Source organism: Panthera pardus, unplaced genomic scaffold (genome assembly GCF_024362965.1).
Source record: "Panthera pardus isolate Hobbes unplaced genomic scaffold, ASM2436296v1 HiC_scaffold_24, whole genome shotgun sequence".
Classification (NCBI taxonomy): domain Eukaryota; kingdom Metazoa; phylum Chordata; class Mammalia; order Carnivora; family Felidae; genus Panthera; species Panthera pardus.
The window spans coordinates 139,958,321-139,964,528 of NW_026526810.1; the positions used below are offsets into that span (position 1 = coordinate 139,958,321).

A 6,208-nucleotide genomic window follows, 5' to 3' on the forward strand; every position below is an offset into this window, starting at 1 on the left:
AATGTGATAATTTTCTTTTTCTGTATTCTAGAAAAAAGAGAGGAATCAAAAAAGAGAAAAAAGATAAAAAAAGTAAAAAAAGGAAATCATTTGAAAATTCAAAAAGTGAATACACCATAGTAGACTAAAATAAAATGATGGAAGTAAAATAGAATTTGAGAAAATTTACATAAAAGCAATCAATATAGTAAAAAAATTAAAATATTTTTAATAGAAATTGAAAGTAAAATCAAGTTTTTCTCATTTTGCATTCCAGAAAAACTACAGAAACAAAGAAGAGAAAAAAAGAAAAAGAAAGAAAAAATAAAAAGGAAATTGTTTGGAAATTTGAAAACGAGAATACACTGACGTAGGGTAAAATAAAATGATGGAAGTAAGATAGAACTTTTACTAAAATTCAGAAATGTAAAAAATATAGTAATAAAAATTAAAGAAAATATTTTTAATAATAATTGATAATAAAAATAATTTTTTCTGTTTCTACATTCAAGAAAAAGAAAAGCGTAAAAGAGAGAAAGAAAAAAAAGAAAAATTGACTAGATGAATCGGCTAACAGATTGAAGTAGGACTGAAATTACTTCCTTATCCCCTAGATGTCAGTCTATGTAGCTCTTTATAGTCCATAAAGTAAGTGGCAGTGAGACTTGTATTCCTGAAGAGCCCTGTTGGCCCAGTTGGGCGGGGTTCAGTGTAATGGCTCTGCTGTCCACTAGATGGCGCTTTTAGGCTCCTGGGGTGGATTGTTGCGGTGCTTGTAGGTGCGAATGCACATGCGCGGGAGAAGTGAAAATGGCGCCACTCAGGTATCCAGTCTCTTCTCCTGGATCAGCAATCGGGCACCCATCCTCTGTCTTCAGCCCTTGTCCACTCCCTGCTCCTTCACTCTCCGTGACCAGGCCCGAGGCCGCACCTCTGTCCCAAGTTTTGTCACAGACGCGGCTGTTTTCCCCGGTCCCTTACGTCCAAAGGACCTCGGCTTTGACCTGTTCTGCCCCTCTGTGGGAGGGTCTCACCAAGCAATGGCCCAATGAGCAATGGCCGAATATCAGCAGCACCTAGGAACGCTTGCTGGACCCTGTTGTTGTCAGTGCCCCGAGACTTTGGCCAGGTGCCAGCCCGCCCCAGAAAAAATTCGCAAGAGAGTGTAGCAGCAGCGTTTCATGGATTATGGAAAATCACAACACACGTCTGGCATCAGGCTTCACCCTAAACGACCTTGTTCCAGCAGCAGCGAATGTGGCCGTTTTCCGGGGTCTGCTGGGACCAGAGGGCTTTGGCAGTCTCCTCCAAATGTCCTTCCAGCAGTGCAACTGCCTCTCCCCGTGTGGCCTGAGAACATCCCGGACCCCACTCTGTTCCTGGGATTCTCCCTTCCCACCAGAGCACCTCCAGGTATCGAGCTGTGGAGTTGCAGCCTTTGCACTCCCCTTGTTTACAGTCTTAGTGGAATTTACATACTCTCCTTTCTCCTTTCTCCCTTTTTAGTTGAGTCCCTGTGGCTGTTTCCAATTTTCCACGTTCTCTCCAGCTGCTTTTGGGGAGGGGTGCTTTTCCTTTATTCTCCCCCACTCCCCAGTCTCCGTCCTCTCTCCGCCTGCAAAAGCACCTCCCTTCCTGCAGCTTCGTGCTCCCCAAGGTCCCCTCTCCACGCCACGTACTTGTTGAATTCTGTGGTTCAGGTTGTGCAGATTGTTGTGTTAATCCTCAATCAGTTTTCTAGGTGTGTAGGATGGTTTAGTGTTGGTCTGGCTGTATTTCATGGACGCGAGACACACAAAAGTCTTCCATGTTGTTCCGCCATCTTGTCTCCTCCCCCATTGACTGCCTAATTTTCAATTGAACATTTGAGGATATTATGCCACTCCCTTCTTTCCTGCAGGTTTCTGTGGACACTTCTGCCATAATCTTTTATCTTCCTGTATTCATTAGCAAACTGTTTTGTCTTCATGTTTATAGGTTTTTTTAATCTGTGTATTTTGTGAGTTTTACTATGTTATGTCTCAGAGTCAGCCTGCTTTTTTTTTTTTTTAATTTTAATGGGAGTTCTCTGTGACTCATAGATGTGGACGTCTGTTTCCTTCACCATTTAGTGGAAATTTTCCACTCTAATGCGCTCAGACAAAACTTCTCCCCTTTTTTCTCCCTCTCTTCTTCTTCTGGGACTCCTTTGAAAATAATTTTATTATACTTTATGGAGTTGCTGATTCCCTAAGTATACGTATGTGATGCAATGTTTTAATTTTCCTCTTCTTTCCTGCTTCATTTCTCACAAAATTTTATCTTCCATGTCATTTACTCATTCATCTGCTTCTTTCTGCCTTGAGTTCATTATATCCAATCAGGTTCACGTCTCGGTTACAGCATTTTAAAAATTTCAGCCTGACTGGGTTTTAGGTCTTTTCCATCTGTAGTCAGGGTATTCTCATGTCTTCTAGGCTTTCTCAAGCATAGCTAGTATCCTTATGATAGTTTTTAAAAGTTCAGTTTCCTTATGATAGGTATTAAATTCTGTTTGAGGCTTATTATTTATATGTGTTTTAATTATATCCCTGGCAATGTCCTTTATGGCTTTTTCTTTTGGCATGAATTCCTCCATCACTCTGTATGTCCATGTCTCCGCTTTTTTTTTTTTAACATTTTATTTTTATTTTTGAGACAGAGAGAGACAGAGCATGAATGGGGGAGGGTCAGAGAGAGGGAAACACAGAATCTGAAACAGGCTCCAGGCTCTGAGCTGTTAGCACAGAGCCCGACGCGGGGCTCAAACTCACGGACCGCGAGATCATGACCTGAGCCGAAGTCGGCCGCTTAACCGACTGAGCCACCCAGGTGCCCCTCTCCGCTTTCTTAAGTGTTTTAGTAAAATCCTGTTATGTTTTCTGCTTCTAGAGTAGTGTCTTTTTTGAGAAATGTTTACATACTGTTGACAACCTGACATTCTGGAAGCATTTCTTGCATGTGCTGTGTGCACTGTGCTGTCATGTATTGGCTGCTCTGTCCCTGAGGTCAGTCCTCTGCAGAGTTCTCCTTGCCTCCAGGGGAGAGTTTTTCAACTTTGTCCATAGTGTTGTGAGTTTTAACTAGGTGAGTTTGGTCTCCTTATTAAAAGAGGCTAATTCCTATTTCCCCTACAGGTGAAGGTATGCCTCACTATATGGTCAGTAGACTTGGGGCCTGTGGGGGTATATGGTGGTCTTTGGAGGGAGGGGTGCAATGGTGGTCTGGGTTGTAGGCACTCTTTCCCTAGTAAGGAAGCACCTGAGGAAGGAAAGGTGGGTATGTCTTGGTGTCAGTGGCTCAGTATCTACTGGGGGGTGTTGTGCTGCTCACTGAATTCTGTCCATGATAATTGGTGGGAGGAAATATTGGCATCAGCTCCTTCTCTAGTCCCTGCAGTTGGAGTTTCCAGCCACCCCTGTTCAGGAAGCCCTCACATAGAGAGAACAATCTGTACTCATGGGTCCCAGGCTTCCTTCAGAACCCGGCCTTCACCCTGCCTTTGTCCAATCCATTGGCACACCTGGCAGCTCAGGGCTCTTCTGTTTTATCTCAGGAGCTCTAGCTGGGTGTGAGTACACCAAATTGTATGTACTCAATGCGACAGGGACCCCACTGATCCTCTGGGACAGTGTCTTGGTGTGATGTGGTTGGAGCTGGTTATCCCAGAAGGGCAGTTGCATGAACACTAGGAGCTTGGAGTTCATGGTGAGGAAGAACAAGAAGGCAGCATTCAGTTAGCTTCTCTCAGCAGAGGCTCCTATGCTAATGACCAGGGCAGTGCAATGGTGCCTGTCAGCTCTCCTGCCCCATGAGGGGCAATGCCCTGTCTCCCAAATGCACTCCAAGAAGGTAACTGTCTCACCCGATATGACCCAGGGGATCCTCAAACCGCAGCAGTCCCTATGGGCCTCGGGGCTCCTTCTCCACAGGAGCACTGCTATACCCACCAGGGTCCACCCCAGTGATGGCATGGAGTTCTAAATCTTCATTTAGAAAAATCTTCAGTTTTTGAACTGGACATTTACAGCAGGCTGACTTGTCATGATTACGTTTATGTGTCATCTTCACTGCGTCATGGGTGTCCAGATTCATGACTGTTTCTGTGTATGTCTGTGATGAGTTTCCAGAAGAGATTGGCATTTCCATCCATGGTTTCTTTCTGCCTGGGCATCACCCATTCCATCATAGTTCTGAGTAGAATCCGATGCAGAGGGAGGAAGATTTCCCTCATTTTTACTTCCCATGTGCTTGTTTGAACTGGAATAATTGGAATTGGTCTCCTCCTGCCCTTGTTCTTAGAGTTACATCATAGGCTCTGCAGGTTCTGAGACTACACACTAGTTCAGAATCAGGCGAGAATTATACCCCTGGTATTCCTGGCTCCCCAACTTGTGACAGTAGATCATGGGACTTCTCCACATATTTTGTCATGGAAACCAATGTGCCTTGGGTTCTGTTGCTCGAGGGAATCCTGACTAATACATGCAGATGATTCATCTCTTGTTTAGAGGAATTGAATAAAGCTGTAGCTCATTTAAAGTCCTGAGTAGCAAAGTGTCATGAAGGAAGTGTCACGTTGTTTGATTGGGACAAGGGCTGGGTGAAGATAATGGGGAGCTGTGGGAGCTTGTGGTCCTGGCTGCACAGGGAGTGCATCTGGGACTCATGTAAAGGTGCAGCTGTTGTGCCTCAGGAAATCTGTAATTCACTCATGTTGAGGGACAGGAGTAAGGAATGCAAACAACTGTGTCTTTGTGCATGTTAGGGTAGTTTTCCTAGGAAAACAATGATCTAATTCACACAGGTAATAGGTAAACACAGAATCCTGTGTCCAGAGAGGCTCCCTGGAGAAACTGCTGTGTGGACAGGAAGCCCCAGACCCTGAGAGGAAACCTGCCTGTAACCTCCATCTTCACCTGCTCCTGGCAACACAAAGCAGAATTGTGCATAGTGTGCGCCCCCCGGTGGTGCTGATCGCCTCCTGCAGGGAGGTTTGTGTCTGGGCTCCCAGCGAGGTCCCCTCACCCTGTGTCTTGCACAGTAATATGTGGCCTTGTCCTCGGCCTGCAGGTTGTTCATTTGCAGATAGAGCGTGTTCTTGGAGTTGTCTCTGGAGATGGGGAGTCGGCCCTTTACCGAGTCTGCGTAGTACGTGCTACTTCCATCATCATAAATACATGTGAGCCACTACACCCCTTTCCTGGAACCTGGCGAACCCAGCTCATTCCATATCTACTGAAGGTGAATCCAGAGGCTACACAGGAGAGTCTCAGGGACCCCCCAGGCTGCACCAGGTCTCGTCCAGACTCCACCAGCTGCACGTCACACTGGACACCTGCAGACACCAGACATCTTGGTCAGGAAACTGTCACACATCCACTGTTTCTCACTCATATCCACTCACAGACTCAGTGTCTCCCATTCACCATGAATTACCTTTTATTTATTTATTTATTTTTATTTTTTTTTAAACTCTCCTTGATCTTTTACCATTTCTTCAACGTTTTATTTTTTATTTTTGGGACAGAGAGAGACAGAGCATGAACGGGGGAGGGACAGAGAGAGAGGGAGACACAGAATCGGAAACAGGCTCCAGGCTCCGAGCCGTCAGCCCAGAGCCCGACGCGGGGCTCGAACTCACAGACCGTGAGATCGTGACCTGGCTGAAGTCGGACGCTTAACCGACTGCACCACCCAGGCGCCCCAATGAATTACCTTTTAAAAGGGCAACCAGGAACACCCAGCCCAGCACAAACTCCATGGTGAGGTGTGTGTGTTCTGTGCTGATCACAGAATGGGAACACCTGGGACTCCCGGGGCTGGGGCTCCTCTCCCAGCTGCAGAGTCTGGGATGGGCTGGTTTTATCAGCACAGAGAGGACCCCATTTGCATGTGCTCTGACATATATATCAAGCTCCAGTCTTAGATTTGATTCTTTAAAAGTGAACTACAGGGTTAGGGACGCACTTGTAGTTTAGTTTGTGTAGATGGTGTTTGACAATATGAATAATTGTATTCAGTGAGTACAGGTGTATTTGCAGTCCTGTGTGCATTTTTACAGGTCTTTCATCAACATAGATCATTTTAACTCTACAAGTATTTTACATACTTTTTGAAGTTTAACCCAAAATACTTTATTCTGCCATTTTCACTTGTATAATTTTGTTATTTATTTTGTATGTATTTTCATGCTGGTGTGTAGAATCAC

The 6,208-nt window shown here is 45.1% G+C and overlaps 1 pseudogene; it reads right to left on the reverse strand.

The window, feature by feature from the left end:
* Nucleotides 1-3,900: 3,900 nt before the first annotated feature.
* LOC128772880 (immunoglobulin heavy variable 3-23-like) lies at nucleotides 3,901-5,896 on the reverse strand (annotated as a pseudogene).
* Between the last annotated feature and the right edge of the window lie 312 nt (nucleotides 5,897-6,208).